Below are 17,732 nucleotides of genomic sequence, written 5' to 3'. Positions count from 1 at the left end.
TGAGTTGTCGGCATAAAAACAGCAGTCTTCCTTTAGAGCAACACACAGTCCCCCTTGTTTGAGGAACAGAAGGTCGAGACCCCTACGATTTTGCAAAACCACTTCGGATAGAGAGGTAAGGGAATCTTGTAGCGCCACAATAGATTGTTCGATGGCGCGAAGGTCAGTGTCAATGATAACGCTAAGGTGACGCAGGTTCTGATCATTGACAACAAGGGCTGACACACCAGTGGCGGCTCCAGCCGCACCTAAGCCCAGTAGGACTGATAAAGTTACAGCAGTCACTACTTCGCGCTTAGCCTTGAGGGGATAATGAGGGGGCTCTAAAATGGAGAGAAGTTCGTCAGGGGAATAGATAGAAATCTTGGGGAGTAGGAGCACCTGAATACAAAAGGCGTTAGTTTGTAACAAGGTATCACCATATACACATGCGGTGAGGCCAGAAGAACATGCCCAAACAGAGTTGTTCCCAGGGATAAAGTATTGCCCTGTCAATCGGGCAGAGATATTACCAGAGGTAGTGTAGAGTACACCGTAGCCACCATGGCCGGTGTGACCGTTGATGTTCAAGCGATTTTTTGGAAGATAGAGGGCACAGTGATCATGAGAAGAATTAAGGCAATATTGAATATAGTTAGCAGGAACACGGCCAAGGCAGCAGCCCTGCCCTATTATAGAGGTGATAGTCAACGTGGTGTTTTGCCAGCGGCAGGAGGAGGCTGAGGTAGAGTTTCGGATAGGGTCAGGAGAACCGACTGCTTCATAGAATGGTGGAGAGGAAGACAAACAAAGCCAACATCGAGATGTGTTAGAAGCGGTGTGAACAAGGGAAAAGGAGGAGTTAAGAAGAGAGACGAGGGGGTTTTTTTGTTTGGTGAGGGGTTTAAGAAAGGTGGAGTGAATGTCGTCGGCATTGGGCCCAACAGGTGGGGACTGAGGGAGAGTGACCTGTCGTTGAATGTAGAACATGTTGCCATAATGAAACCCGGGCCATCTGGCATACATACGACCTCCCCATTTTACACCTGAGTCCCAGGCATTCCCCTGAGCTTTTCCTGCAGCAGTGAATTGTACAATAACCGGATTACATCTATTCCAACCCCCCTGTCCTGCCGCATTCTTTTTGGTTGCGGTGCACCTAATGTCCTTTCTCAACCGAGTGAGGGTGATGTAATCAGTCTTATATGGAGGGGTCCAGTAGATGTAGCCAGTGGAAACGCAGGACCAAGATTTGCAAAAGTAATCTGCTATGCCTCCGCAGTCGTGCACGTGATCAGGGCTGGTGTCATGTCCTGGGCACACATACAGGGGATACCTTTTAACGGTGGAGTGGCTGGGCTCTGGGAAGCCGTCCAGCCTCCTGTAGGCTGTCACTCCTAAAAGCATTTCTGAAAAGTCAAAATACAGGTTAGGGAAACAAGATATAATTGGGCTATAACAAAAGGAGGTATTCAGGATCTGTCCCAAGGCATCGCGGATTGTCCAGGTGATATTGTAAGGGCGATGCGATCCCTGGGCGTCAAATGCCAGTAGGCGTCGTCCCTGCCAACGGGCGGGCTCAGGAAGGGAGAGTAAAAATAAGGTGAGCGTAAGGCGAGATGAGGTGGCGAACCCCTTAATTAATTTTGTTATTTCACAGTGATATTGTCCTAGATCGGTCAACTGTACGTTGGTGATAGCAAGGGTAGTTTGGCGAAAGTGATAAGTGATGGAGTAGGAATCGCCATCTTGGAGAAGAGTGTTGTTGCGGAACCAGCGCCAGAAGGTGCCTTTTCTTTTGATGGGAGAGCGTTGAAGACATTCCATGGCGTTGGATGCTGAGCTGCGGCCAATGGTGGCAGGGTAGCGTAAACGATGGGTTCGAATGAGAGAGGTTGTTTTAGGGTTCGTTGTGAGGGGAGCAGAGATGGAAGAGAGATAACAGAGAAGGAGGGTCAAGAAGGTGCTTGTCAGGAGGCTGCCCATGATATGGCCGGATGCAGCGAGCAGGAACCCAGAGCACTCGATCAGGAAGTTGCACAGCAGCGTAGCCTTTTCCCCAGGTGACGAGTTGTGCAGGGCCTTTCCACTCAGGGCTGGGCAGTTGCCTAAAATAAACAAGGGGACGGGAAGAGGGAACTACTGGCTTGGAAAAGTGTCGAGATGCAGCCGTAGCAGGGGGGGTACCGGTAAGATTAAGGAAATTCAAGGTAAACAAGGTGAGATTAAGGATATTTTGTAACATCGGGAGGCTTGGGGGGCCTAAGGCCTTTTTCCCCGTTTGCCGATCAAGGGCATTCTTTAGGGTCTGGTTAGCCCTTTCCACAATAGCCTGACCTTGGCTGTTGAATGGTATACCGAATCTGTGAGTAATGGACCACTTACGGCAAAACTCAGCAAAGGGAGTGCTGACGTAAGCGGGGCCATTGTCAGTTTTCAAAGTTTTGGGACATCCCGATGTGACGAAAGTGCGAATACAATGATTGATTACGTTTTTCGTGGCTTCTCCTCTTTGCAAAGTTGCCAGGATGAATCCCGAATAGGTATCCACAGATACATGGATATACTTCCAAGGTGCAAAAGAGGGATAATGAGTGACATCCATCTGCCATGTGTCACAAGCATGGACACCCCTGGGATTAACTCCCTCAGGGATGCACTTTGCCTGCAAACTGCAGGTTGGACATTGTTGAAGAATGGCGGTAGCTTCTTGATATGTAATGCCAAATTGGCGCACCAAGGCTTTTTTATTTTGATGGAAATAAGCATGGCTGTCCCCTGCTGAAAGCGGCGGAGGAAGAGGGGAAGAGGCCATAATTTTGCAAGCCTCATCTGCCATGTGGTTGCCTTCGGACAGGAAACCGGGTAGCTGTTGGTGGCTTCTAATATGCGCTACAAACAAAGGGGATGTTCTGTCCTTCAGGAGAGTTTGAAGCTGCAAAAAAAGCGTCATGAGAGAGGGGGGGTAACAGGGGAAATATATGCATCAAACATGGCCACAGCCATTTGAGTGACATACATACTATCTAATATAACATTCAAAGGCTGTTCTGGGAAAAGGGACAAGGCTAGCAAAAAGGCGGCTAACTCAGCCTGTTGGGCAGATGCTTGTGGGCCTGTTAGGCGTTTATGCCATTTGCAATTATTTTGCCATGTACAAGCCCCTATGGTTTTGGAGCCGTCTGTAAAAACAGTGAGGGCTTCCTTGAGTGGCTGCTGAACGAACGGCGAGGTTAGTGTAAAGGGTACTGTTCGCAACAGTTGCAATCGAGGATCAGGGGGAAGATGGCATGACACCTGGCCACACCAGTCCTCCAAGGCATCCTGCAGTGCAGTGGAGTTTTGTAGGAGGGGTTCCCATTGAGTAACCTTAAGGGGAATGTACAGGGTGGAAACATCCAGTCCCATTAGGGCTCTAATCCTCTTCCGGCCTTTCTCAACAAGAGAGGCCATTTGTGCTGCTCTGGTGATGATGGATGTCTTAGGTGTGTGTGGCAAGTGTAGCCATTCTAAAATATGTAGATGTTTGTTATCAGACGTTTGGACGATGATGGCAGTTAATAATTGATGTGTCGAAAGAATGGCAAGAGAGGGTGGTTTGTCAGTGAGCGCACGGTCCACCCATTGGGTCGTAAGGACGGCATTGACCTGTTGTAGGGCATGCAATTGTTGTTCTGTAAGGTATACCTTGTCAGCTGGGTTTGTCAAACCCACTAACGCTTGGAATAAAGGTGATAACATGGGTGTAGTTAAAGCAAGGTATGCGCGGGCCCAGTTAATGACCCCCAGACATTGTTGTAATTGGACCAAGGTGGTCGGCTGGGGAAGCGTGAGCATAGGTAGAAGTGGGGCAGCTGTGGAGGCTAAAACTTTGTGGCCTAGATATTGCATTGGATAACGAGACTGGACCTTTTCTGGTGCAACGTGCAACCCTGCCGTTGCTAGGGTGGCTAAAAGAATAGGAAAAGTTTTTTGAACTGTCCCTTTCGGGCCCTCAGCAGCGACTAAAATGTCATCCATATAATGATACACAAGAAAATGCGGAAATTCGTGTCCTTCCGGAATCAAGTTGGGGTTGGGAAGTCCACACTGCAAAGGTCCCATGGGCTGAAGGATGGTGTTGATAGCCCTAAGATCCTGTAGGAGGCGCCATTTGCCAGACTTCTTTTTGATGACAAATACCGGAGTATTGTATGGGCTGGTGGAGGTTTCGATATGGCCTTCAATTAACTGCTGTTGGACCAAGATATGTAAGGCGTCCAGTTTCTCTTTGGTGAGTGGCCATTGATCAACCCATACCGGCACAGAGGTTTTGAGAGAGAGAGAGAGAGACCCTGAAGGGTCCTGTAAAGCCATTAGGGAAGTTGAATAAAAGCGTGGAACTGTGAAAGCAAGTCACGGCCCCATAGGTTACAGTGCAAAGGCAAGATATAAGGCTTTAGATACGCTGTAATATGAGAATGAGCAGTCACAGCAGAAAGCCAATGAGAGCTGACCTTAGCGGCCTGTGCTCCGCCTACTCCTTGCACCGAGGAGGCTTCAGCGATAGGCCAGGAGGAGGGCCATTCAGCGGAACGAATGACAGAGACGTCGGCGCCGGTGTCAATCAAGCCTTCGAAAGAGCGACCATTTAGTGTGACAAGGAGGGTGGGTTTAGAGGTTTGGACTGGTTGCTGCAAGGCAAACAATGATGGCATATCAGGAGAAGGGAGAAGTATGAGCGTGGCGACAATTGTTCCTTTATTTAAGGAAAAGCACCTATCTCCCACTCCTGCCAGAGCAATTTGTGTCAAATCTGATGAATCATACAAATAGGGAGCAGCAACCATTCCCTCAAGCGTAAGCGAGGAGTTGGGAATAAGCAAAGCAGGGGTAAGAGGAGGGAGGGGTTTATGCAGCGTGACAACAAGAGGAAGGGAAAGGACAGCCCCCGGATCGTCATAGAAAAGATCCTCTGCCAACTCCACAGGGAAGCTGGTGATGGGTAATTCAGCCTTTGGGGCGGGGTTAGCTGACAACCCCCGATCTAGTTTTCCGAAGGCTGGTGAGGGGAGGAGTTATTGCGACATTGCGAGGCCCAATGATAGCCTTTGCGGCACCTGGGACAAGGAGTTTTAGGTTTGGAGGGGGGGGGCGGCCCCCTTTGAGTGGAAGGGGGAGCCCCACCTCCCCCGGGTGCACGGCATTGATTCTTAAAGTGGCCCGGCTTCCCACAATTGAAGCAATTTCCATGACGAGTGATTGCGAGGGCTTCCGGGGAATGGAGCTGAGGGGAGGGGTTAGTAGAAGGCAGCGAGGTGGTAATGGCGGCAGCGAGAGCGCTCACTTTGTGAGAGGTGGTACCAACGATTCTGCAGAGTTGCAGGAAGTCTGCAAGCTTTACACCCGGTTGATTGACTGCGGGTTGCAGAATGGTCTGGCAGTCATGATTAGCGTTAGAGAAAGCAAGTTTCATTAGCAGCTCATGTTTAGCCGTGGCATTATCAATTTGTCGGTCTAAAGCAATCTGAAGGCGACTTATGAAGGAAGCATATGGTTCATTTGGTTCTTGCATTATTTTCAAAAACGTTTGGGTGGATTGAGAGTCGGAATCATCCACTCTTTTGAGAGCATTCATGGCGCACATGTGAATAATAGCAAAACTACGACGGGGGGAGTTCTGTTGCTGGACTAAGGTTGCGAATTGTCCCTTTCCTAATAATTGATCTGCGGTCACCCCTGCGGGAAGACCTCTTCTAATTTCTACTTCCACCCCTTTGTCGTATTCAGATTGCCACACAACGTATTGCGCCGGGGTCATAAGCATAGAAAAAAGCATTTTCCAATCATACAATAACATAACAGTGTTAGCAGTAACTAAAGAGTCTAAAACTCCCCTAGTAAAAGGAGAGTGCAAGCCGTAGGTGGTTACAGCATCTTTGATTTGTTTCAAAACCTTAAGTTCAATATTGTTATACAAATTTCCTCCCGCCGCCCCTAGGCCGATGGTCATGGGAAAGGCAGAGGGACTCTCCATTTCCAATGAGAGGGGGGAGGAGAGGAGTTCAGTGATGGCGCCTCCTAGGGGGTGGTGTTGAGGGGATCCGGGGGTTGGAGCTGAAGGGGGAGGAGGAACGGCTGGGTATGGAGGGGGTGGTGGTGAGGCAGCATCGAGATGGGCGGCAAGAGGGGGTGGGGTTTTTGGGCCGGGAGGAGAAGGGCAAGTTTCCGGGGAAGACGGGGGAGGGTAAAGAGTGTTGATGGCCGCCATAACAGCCTTCCAGGCAGTCAGAATAGGCACGGGTGCTCGTGGGGTATCATGAAAATATTTTCCTATCCTTTCCCAAGTGGATGCTTTGAGCGACCCCTCTGAAGGATAGACAGGGCAGTGTCTGTCCATGTACAGTAGGAGTTGAGTCACCGATTTTTTTGAAATGGGAAAGATGGTCGTACCGTTAGCCTTTTGACAAGAGTTAGCCTTCTTCACTAAATCATAAAGTTCGTCCCTATGAACTGACGAAACTTTGGAGAGTGGGGAGCCCATTACTTACGATTGCAGAGCCTTTTCCAGGTGCGTAGTAACGAGAGTGAAGGCAGTGCACCTCTAGACAGAGATCACACCGTGAGACCGAAGGGATCCCGGACGAGCCCCCAGTTGTCGCGTCACGCGACCAGTCCTTCGCCCTTCGGTCTATGGGATTCCCTGGGGGGGAATGAGCCAACGATTCCCTCGCAAGGGTGAGGTCGAAAAAACAACGGTAGGCACAGGATTCTTTTGTGGCGAGTGAGTGACGCTACATCTCAGGAGGTTGCTGGTACTGCCTCCTGGTGCCACGCCCCCACCTCCTTTTATTCAGCAGTTCTATCAGGGCGGGGGAGTGAGTACAAAGAGAATAGGGAAATACAAGTCATGCCCTGAGGCTACGTGAGAGACATGCAATCTAGCTGTGCAGTAATGGAGTCAGGTACGTCACAGTTTGGAGTAGGAATGGTAAGAATCCCAGAGGGTTAAGTAAACTTGGCCTTCTCCATGGTGGCTCCTGCCCTGTTGAAGGATATCCCCATGGAAATTTGTGCTGCTTCCACCCTTTCTGACTTGTGGCAAACTTTTTCTTTGACATACTTCGTTTTCTTTTAATTTTTTATCTCGACACTGTCCAGAGTTGCTATGGAGTTGGGAAGCCTCAAAACTGAATAAACAAACAAATAAATAAAATCTTGGAGGGCGTCCCTGCTTGCTTATAGCATAATCTGTTGCTCAGAGGTTTGGAAATGGAGCATCAGAGGCTTGACAGACTTTTCTTTTGTTATAAGCTATAACGGATAATATACAGAGCCAGTTTGGTGTGGTGGTTAAGGCAACATGCTAGAAACTGGGAGACTGGGAGTTCTAGTTCCACCTTAGGCACGAAGCCAGCTGGGTGATTTTGGCCAGTCATGCTCTCTCAGCCTCAAGAACAAGGCAAACCACTTCTAAAATGTTCCCAAGAAAACTACAGGGACTTGTCTATGTAGCTGCCTGGAGTTAAGATGGCACAAAAGAAAAAAAGGGGAAAAAGGGAGACAGTTTGGTAAAATGTATAAGGACTTCTTGAACTCTGCAAGAATTAGTTTCAAGAGATGACAATTTTGAGACTTTAAGTGTAAAAATCAGTAAAGACTCCCTTAAATGAAGCTCAAAGCCTGGTGACATTATGGCCATGGCTATGTTATCTTCTTGGCAATGATATGGAAATAGTTTGCCCCTGCCTTCTTTCAAGATGTTTTTTCAACTTCTTAGATTAAGTCAGAGTCCTGAGATTTCCTGTAACCTCCTGTCTGGATAATAATCAATCTGATTCCCCACTGCAGTTGAAATATCTGGCCTTGTTGTGTTTGACAGATACAACAGCTTCCCAGTGGTCTCTCTGTAGCCATTGTTCTGAGGCAACAGTTCACTAGTGTCCCTGACTTTGTGTAAGTCTGGTTCCATTGGAGTTGGCACTGTACTTGCATCTTTGGAGTTGGCATTGTGTTTGCATCTTCCAGCCCCAGGCTCTCCAATAACTCTAGAATCTTTTGCCTCTGACTAAAGAGAACCCTCCACATGGATCAATCAACTCCTCCAAATTATCGCATTCCTCGGCTTTTCATCACAATACTTACTTTCAGCCGGAGACCAGGCCAAGGCAATATTCAAACAAAGAGTCTTGGATGTTAATGCCCAAACAGACATTGAGTCACTTGCACACAATAGGTCGTCAAAATGGCTGGCCAAGAATAAACTGTCCCTTCAAATAGAAAAATACCTGACAATGGGTCTGACTCAATACCATAGGATAGCTGTCACTAGAGCAAGATTTGAGCAGCTAGATTCTATGGTCAAATATGGACGATTCCACCAAGTGCCTTACCTTGAGAGGACATGTGTTTGTGGAGCACCCGAAGTAGAAGACATTGCACATGTCCTATTTAACTGCCAACTATATGCCCCAGCAAGGGCTCAGTACCTTCAGACATTAATTGACAGAACCACATACTGGGATTGTAACAAAAGACTATGTTACTTCCTCCAGGGCACAAATACGTATGTGGTCAATAGAACTGTTAAGTTTATGGTTAGGGCTGTCCAACTGAGAACACAATTTATAGAACACATTGGGGTGGCATGTAAAGGTGATGAATTCATTTAAACTCACATTGTTTCTGTAGTTTATTACTTGTTTTATTACATCTTGCATTTTTATCTTATAATTTTATCTCTATTTTACCCTACGGTATTTTATCGTATTTTATCTCACCATAGTATATTTTAGTTAATTTTACTGTATTTTAACTGCTTTATGGTATCATATTTTATATTTTATATCTTATAGTGGCTGATACCCAACTTTCTGATATGGTCATTTGACTAATCAATAAAGTTATTCAGTTCAGTCTAAGGAGAAAACTTCCATCCTCCTCTCTGTCAATTTGTACCCCCAAGTAGTAGCTTGCCTTCCCAAGGCATTTCACCGCTACTTCTTTGTTCAAATTTGATACAATTTCATCAATGTCCCTTTGATCCTCATAACAGAGAATCAGATCATCCACAAATGTCAGAATGAATACATCTCTGCCATTCTTGTGTTGTGTGTAAAGTCAGGGATCAGCTTTGCCTTGAATGAAACCTTCTTTATTAGCATCTGGTTTAATTTCACATTCCAGGCCCTTGCTGCTTGTTTCAGCCCATAGATCCCCTTCTGAAGCTTACACACTAAATGCCTTTTCTTTGGATCAGTGAATCCATCAGGTTGTTGCATATACAACTCCTTCTGAATTTCCCCATGCAAGAATGCTGTTTTTATATCTATATATTCCACTTGCATGTTTCTGCTTGCTGCTAGACTTGAAAGAAGTCGAATTGTTGTGTGGGTCACAACAGGTGCAAAAGTTTGGTCATAATCTTCCTCATACTTTTGCAAATAGCCCTTGGCTGCCACTCTAGCTTTATATCTTTGGACTTCTCCCTTCTCATTCTGTTTGGCCTTAAAGACCCATTTGCAACCAATTGCCTTTTTGCCAACAGGTAACTTTGTGAGTGTCCAAGTGTTGTTGTGTTGCAGAGCCTCAAACTCTTCTTGAGCTGCTTTCCTCCACTTACTTGCTTCAGCTAGTGGGAGCTTTTGCACTTCCTTCCATGCTGCAGGCTCTTTTGGCAATGCCAAAACTTCCAACAAATAGCCTCTTGACAATCAAACTGACCCTATAAATAACTTCCCCTGAATCTTCCTACAATTTGGGGGAATGAGAAATGTCAAAACGTTTTTGCATACATCAGCAAGTGGCTGAGTTTATTGCCTTCCAATAGACTTGTGGAACCCTCCACTTGCATTCATAGCAGCCATTCAGATAACATTATCTCCCAGTCCTCAAATTATGGTGACTGAACCTTTTAGAAGGGCCAGGGGGTTACCCTATAAGCTCCCCTTGGTCATGCTTCTGCTACTGAGGAAAGCAAAAACTATGAACTTCTCCCTTTTCAGAGTTATTAAAAGGCTGCATGTAGAGACACTTCATACGATGGTCCTACCAAAGCCACCACAGTGGCATCAGAACAAGTGGAAATGGAGTGCCATGCAATTAAGCACATTCGTCCCACTTCTGAAAGGGGAGGAGCTGGCTGCAAAGGGACTACACTGACCCAGGGAATTCAATGACAAAAATTGACTGGTATTTTAGAATGTATTTGCATTTACTGGTGTCCCATTAGTTTCTAGAGAGGCTTTGCACCTTAAAGAGGTCCCTAATGCTCTAAGCTCACTTCACCTCCTTGATCTTACCCACAAAGTGTTAGTTTTTTCCCAGATGAACTTAATCATTTCATCCACAGAGAAAGCTGCTTGTCCTACATATCCTGTTATTTTCGTTAGCACTGGATCTTAGGCTGCTTCAGAGTGTTTGCAAATCTAATTACTGAGAACCTGTAGAGGAAAAAACCCTAGCAAGAAATTACTTCACAGTATAGGATTGGCTAACTATTAGTTAACCTGCATGTGTTTTTACAATCCCTTTATCAACCGACCCATTTTTTTTACTATAAAAGCAATAGTCTGAGTAGAATGGCTTGAAGACAAATTTGATTGGAGAGAAAGATAGTGTAAATTTGCTGTTAGCGGTCTAAAATTGAGCCCTAGAAAGGTGCATTAAGCCAGCCCTTAATTAAGTTGGGTTCACCTCCTATGGAATATGCTTGCCATCTCAGACTGTCTCCAGCACTAACCTGTAATTCTTCCCAGGATGTTCCAGGAATCTCTTTGATCCCATTCATCGCCTTTTTTCCTTTCTCTTGTTCAACTTCCCTCGGTCTTGCCAAGCATCACAATTTTTTTCTAACCCATATGTGAGTCAATGCCCAAAGTATGGGAGTTTTTATTCACTAGCCATTGCCTCAGAGGAGCAATCAGGCTTTATTTGATCCAGGGCTGACTGACTGTATTTTTCTGCAGTCCATGGTATTCTTAATAATCATTTCCAAATCCACTATTCCTCTCCCCGCCTTTCCCAGTGCCCAGCTTTCACAGTAGTACTGGAATTCAGCATTTGAGAACTTTTTAAAGTGGGGGGTGCCTTGCCTTCGAGTCAGTGTTGACTCTTGGCAGTTGCCTGGACCAGTCCTGCAGTTTTCTTGGCAAGGTTTTTCAGAAATGGTTTGCCCTTGCCTCCTTCCAAAAACTGGACTTGCCCATTCTGGTGGCGTAATCACTACCATGCCTTCTTAGCTCCCAAGGATGATGTAAAAAAGGGGGACTGGGGTGTGTTTGTTTGTGTAAGCATTGACTATCCTTGCCTTAAAATCAAAGGCTGGGATCTGGCAAAAGAATATTAATTTCTGATAAAATGGAGCAGCTGAGGGGAGGGGGGTAACAGAAAAATTACTGGTGGTCTGACTTCCTGATAAATTATAGGCACAGTAAAAGAACATTAGGGACACAGACATAAGTGGCTGGAAGGCCCCAGAGAGCAGTTTCTTTCTCTCTCAGGCTGATCTGAAGTGAATGGCAGATCTGTTATCTGTAGAAGGGCTGCAGTTTCCCTCTTGGTAGGCTTGATTATATTCTTGTAAATAAAGCAAATATTATAGAAACAACCATGGCCTCCAATGTTCTCCACTCCAAAAGGAAATCACACTGATCTAGTGTTGCCCTTGAGAAAATGAAACATAAGCAACAGTAGTTAGGGCTTGCCCAAGTGTTTGGCTGATCTAAAACGTAAAATTTTACTCTATCATTTATTAATCTTTTTTTTTTAATTCACACCATCTACGTATTTATACCACCTATCAAGAATAAGTTTTCCAGGCACATAAAAAATTAAAAAGAAGTCAAAGCATAATCAGAACAAGAGTGGAACTGCAGGGCTATAGATCCCTCAATGGAGTGAGATGACCCCATTTTCCAAGATCTCATGATGCTGTCCCTGGGCATGTGTCATTGTGCCAGCTTCTGGCTTCCTCTGTTTATTGATCTACCTCTGATCTGGAAAAGCCCACAGAATCATAGAGTTGAAAGGGTCCATCCATAATGAAAAGTAAAGATCCACACCAACTGCTTGTACCACAACTGCTTGAACACATGCTGTAAAAGGAAGCCCATCACCTCTATAAAGAATCTAGTCTACTGTTGAACAGCTCTTACTGTTCTTCTAGAGTCTGCCTTCCTGTAACTTAAGGCCAAGATTTCTTATGCACTCTGAGACAACTGAAAATAGATCGTGGTCTTCTATGTGACACTTTTTCAAGTACTTCAAGAGTGCTATTTTATCCTCCCAGGACTGAAAATGTGTGTGGGGAAGGAAAGGGTATATTTTGGAGATATGCATTCTTCAGTAGAGGTGTGTTGCCTCCTTAACTCAAAACACATTTTTTCCTGGGCTCAGGTAGCCCAGTGTAAGTCCTGGAAAGCCATGGGTCTTTTATGGAGCAACCAACAGGTAGGGAGAGGTACAGATCTGGAGCAGCCTTGCCTTCTTTGGACCAAATAGTTCCCTTCTCTAGTTTTCTTGCATGTCTGCACTAGAAGCCCAATTCATTTTTAGCACTGTTGAGAAATTTATAGTACCCAGTCCTAAAGATTGAATTGACTTTTTGTCATGAGTACTGATGCATGAGCAAGAAGGGGCCTCTATCCAGGGGGGAAAACGCATGCGTAGTACTGAGGAATTAAGCAGCCATTCAAAGAGACACAGATCAGACCCGCCTTAACTTTTGGGGTTTATCTGTCTGAGTTTTCCCACGCTTCTTCAGTTTGTTAGGATTCTGTCTTATGTAGCAGTAATAAACACTAGAGACCTACTCCTCGTCTCAGTGTGATTTCTGACTGACACTTTTGGAGAAGGACAGAAGTTTGGTTTGCAAACTCAGAAGTGCTTTGTTAAGTTTTTTACGAAGTATCTACCCGGAGTAATCTGCAGTGAACATTAGACTTTGCTGGTATAAATCAAGGAAGTCAAAGAAGGCACAGCCTTTGTTCTCACAGCTTTCCGTATTTATATAAGGGCTTCTTTGTTTTCTTCTACTCAATGGGAAGCATTTTTCCCAAGCCTATAACTTCAGGTGTAATCTCTGCTGCAGGCTTTATGTTATATTCATTCCTGTGGCATTTTGCGACAGGAAGCAGGAAGGAAATATTCTTCTGTGTAACAAGGCCTAGCAGTATTATACCCACCCTTTTATTAGTAGGAAGGGGTCACAAATACAGTTGCTGTAGCAACAAATGACTAGGAAGTAACTGGTAGGTTTATTAGTAAGTTCCTCGTGTTTCTTATTGTATATATGTCCTTGCAGCAAAGCTTTGAACAGTGGCCAGGTTACATTGTTCTGATAGAGAAGAAAAGAGGTACGTTCAGATGGCATATGAAAATAGCAAAGCAGGCCAAGGACTGACTTAGGGGCACTTCCAGATGGGCTATTTGCACAGTCGTAGAAGTAATTCTGCCCTGTGTCTCTCAAGTTGTTGCTTGCAATGAATTTCCTGCTTAAGTGAGGAGCGCTGAAAATAACCAGAACAGTGATCACTTCTTTTACAGCTATGAAACTTCTGTAGGGTGCTTTTGCAGTCAGTATTCTGAATGTATTCTAAAATCTTGTCTCACCCTACTTCTTGGCTTCAGAGATTCAAAGGTCCTGAAAGTGGAAAGGTAGCATGAGGGCTTTGCAGCTGTCCCTTCATACCAACTGTACAATTTTTGTGTTATAAGACCTTATCAATGCACACAAGTCTGCTGATTCCACTTTATTATGTAATGGGGATTAATTAGGGCTGCTTTGACTCTTTGCATATCCTCGCAACTGCTCTCTGGGCAGGGTGGCCCAGGCAAGGTGAGAAGGAATAAAACTGACAGAGTTCTGTCTCTCTCTTGTCTTCGCAGGAAACTAGCCAGCTGCAAAGCATTAGGCTGCTGGCTGGTTTTTTCTGCCTAAAAGGAGGGGAAGAAGATGAGGGGATTTTTGTTAGTACTAGGGCCAGCTTCTCCCCCCCCCGCTTCCTGACACCTAACTGTATGCATTGCTTATAAGGTATCTGTCCTGCCCTCCACTCCAGCACCATGTCACTGTCACCTGGTTTCAAAACTGCTGGCATGCTATCCTTTCACCATCATACTATATATACCAATATGTTTTCAAACGTAATAGGAGTATGGCTTAGCAGTTTTGCAGCTTCCCTTTACAGTAGTGTTTTTCAAACTTGGCAACTTTAAGATGCATAGATTTCAACTCCCAGATTCCCCAGCCAGCATGGAGAATTCTGGGAGTAGAATTCCACACATCTTGAAGCTGCCAAGTTTGAAAAAGAGTGCTATAGAGCAACTTCTCAGATTGTGTTTTCTCAGATTGTGTTAGAAACAACAAGTGCACATAATACGTTCTAGGAATGTACCACTGGCAATTTATTTTTCCTTTCTTCCTTTTTACTATGGAATGGAGAGATGAAGGGATTTTCATTAACCCAGAACCTGCAGTAGCTTCAAGAAGGGCACTGAAGTAATAACCTTTCGCATTCTCCTAGTGGCCAGGTATCTTCTGCATGTCCTCTGTGTTCCAAGCTCTGCTGAGCTAAAGATGATTGCAAAAAACAGCTTCAGGGTTGTTCCAGTTGAGATGTTCAGTTCAGGTTTCTCAGGATTCAATCGTTCAGCTATATCTTTTTTTTAAAAGGTGCCATGCTGCTATTGGTATACATAATTGCTGGAAAGATTTTTGTTGTATTTCTTTGTGCTCTGATGTATGTAATAACTATGCATGGTTTTGATATTTAAAGCAATGACTAGATTATTAACATTGTGTGTTTTGGAATCTCCTTACAAGGACCAAAAAGTAGTCTATCTGATTAAACATACAGTATTTATATTTTAAAAATGGGAAAACTGAGAAAATATCAAATTGTTGCAGAGAGGCAAAGAAAAGTATATGGAGAGCAAAATCTAACTTTGCAACCACAGGTCTGAGCTTCTTCCTATACTTCTTCCTATAGTAGCAGATTTAAGAACAAATGCATTTCCCTCTCACGTACATGCCACTATTCATTGTCAATAAATGAGTTATAGAACAAGATGTCTCACAAATAAATAAAGTACTGACGCTTTCTGACAAGATCCTCAAGGGAGAATTCACATCCTGTTAAAGCAGATGGAACGGAAGGAATTTGCAGAGAGGGCAAGTAAACTGAAGAGCTATAAGTGACCTAACCTGAATTCAAGAAAGGCCAGGATAGCGTTAAGATTGAGGTTTAATCTGAACTGGATAATCTTGGTGTTCTTCAGTCTATAGTTCTATTAAATATATGATACAGTAGTAGTTCTGTTTGAGTGGAACATAAAGTGAAAGGGTCACTAGCTCCCATTTCGTAGGGCAGTCTACAAAGTCTGGGTTGAATGAAAAATTCCCAGAGACACAAACAAGCAAAGCAGATACCTCTATGGGATGCTGAATTGTACTGTTGGCCATTCAGACTAATTGTTGCTCTAGCTGATGTTTTCGAGGCTTTTCTATCTCTGCTCCTGAAGTCTGTAACCTAGGAGCAAACAGGGGTTTTGGACTGATGCCCCTGTGTTTTTCCACTGAGCTCCAGGTCTGCAGAAAACTCCCTTGTGCCTGAGCTGTATAGATTGTATTGTCCCAAACATTAAAAAGGGCATGTCTTAAAACTGCAGGAACTTCCACACTTTCACTTTTCTCACTCCCCAGGTTTGAAAGTGATCCCTGCCTGTCTTCTCTTCTGGCAGCGTGAAATGCTGAGAACAAGGAGGAAAAAGCACTGTCCCACTTTTATGTGATTCATCTTCGCCAGCTTGATCCTTGCTGATAGAAGAGTTGAAGCTCTTACCCTGTCTCTTATCTGTGCAGCCATCATTTCTGGCTCTTTGCTGAGGTCTGGATAAGCTGTTTGCATCATCTTTGCTTCCAAAATGAGCATATTTATCAAGATGTTCTTGCTCACCTCCTGTAATAGGCAGTAGGAATAACTTTGAGGAACAGGAGGAAGAGCTGCAACCAAGGCAATGGTCAGATAAAAGAAATCTGAGTCCGGGACAGAAATGTAATTTGAAAAAGCATCTCAGACTTGACCCTCCCTAGTTCTCACCAAGATAAAGGGAGGGAGGGGGCAAGCGTATTCAGCCTTGCAAAATTCTGTTACTGCGACCTTATAATAAGAGCAGTATTGGAATTTATAACTTTGGTTTCCTAGTCTGGTCTACATCAAAGGGCTGATACCTCCTGAGTAAACAAGTTATGCAACTAAGTTTTATAAACTTTTCTGTATCTACTGAAGTCTGAACCAATGTCCAAGTCTCCATCTTCGTCCTAAATTCTTTATGTATTTTTAACCCTACTCATCAAGCAATGCCAAGCAGAAATCCATACATAATGCCCAATAGCACCTCTAGGCTTCAGCAGCAAGAATCTCCACGCTACAAGGAGAAAAAGAAAATAACATAACAACCAATTGATCCATTTCCCTCTGCTCTGGGCACCTGGCCTGGCACTTTACAGGAAAAGGAATGAACATACTTGCCAACTTCACTCATGCTCTTTTCTTCACTACTGCTGAAAGGAAACAGCAAAACCATCAAATTATCCTTTTCCTTACAGGACCTGGTTCTGGAGTCAGGAGGAAGGTTCAGGCAAGAATTTCCTTCAGTGGGGAACACAGGTATAGCATCTCAACAGCACTCTGCTCCCAGCCAGTTTAGCTTTGCATTGGTTTCATCTTGATTGCAACTGAGCTGGAAAGAAAATCAAGTCAGCTCTCCAACATAGCTGACCTTGGGCCCCTCTATGTAGCATTTGTACTCTGAAGCATCAGCATGGTGCTAGTGTGTTCCTATAATATATTCCTTCTTGGACAGTCAAATCAATCTTCTTCCAGGTAGGCTGTGGTGTAGCTCAAGCAGTTAAACTTCAGGTTTACCATGCTAAAGTTACATGAGGCTTGCGGGTGGACCAATTTTCCAGTTCCCAAGACCAATTACCTCACCCCTTCCTCCCATTATCTGAACACAGAACTCTCTGCAGATTTCACAGGTGACCTTGTCAGCAAATTTGAACTTATTATTTGTATTTATTTATTAAAGTTATATCCCACCTTTCTACCAGGAGCTCAAGGTGTAATGGTTGCCTATCCTAATAGACTCAGACTCACAAGCAGGAACTTAATGATATCTGATTTATTGAAGAATAGTATGCAAATACAGAGAAAGCTGAGAATGAGCAAAAGCGCGCCAAATACAAACTAAAAACCCTCGCTTCAAACGTAATCCCTCCCCTCGCCCTGCCGTTGCAAACTGCCCCCCCCCCCAGGTGCTGGTAACCGTTTCAACTGCCATCCTGGGAAAGTAACCTTGAACACATGAGATAACCCAAACACATTCCAACCCAGCAGCCAACAGATAACACCTCCCCGAGATGGAATCCTCCGCCCTTCCCAGATGAAACACGTATCAGTGAAATGACATGCGAAATGTTACGATGTACCAGCAACATTGGAATGGTGAACATGACACAAGGTGGCTTATTTGAAGTTCCCACTTCAATTTATTCTCACAACAACCCTGTAAGGCTGGTGGGGCTGAACCTTCTACTCCCAGTCTTTCTAAAATGGCCCAGCCTGATTTTTCCTGCTTATATAACCAGCATGCAAGAAGTCTTGCTTTGCCTTGCTTCAAGCTTCTGGGCTCAAGTAACACTCTTCCCTCCTCTATATTCCCTGCCCAAAGACACCTATGTTGCAACCATGGTTGAACTCTGGAGAAGAAGC

This window comes from Candoia aspera, chromosome 2 (genome assembly GCF_035149785.1).
Source record: "Candoia aspera isolate rCanAsp1 chromosome 2, rCanAsp1.hap2, whole genome shotgun sequence".
Lineage (NCBI taxonomy): Eukaryota > Metazoa > Chordata > Lepidosauria > Squamata > Boidae > Candoia > Candoia aspera.
The sequence above is the reverse complement of the archived record's forward strand: the minus strand, read 5'-3'. Positions refer to the sequence as shown.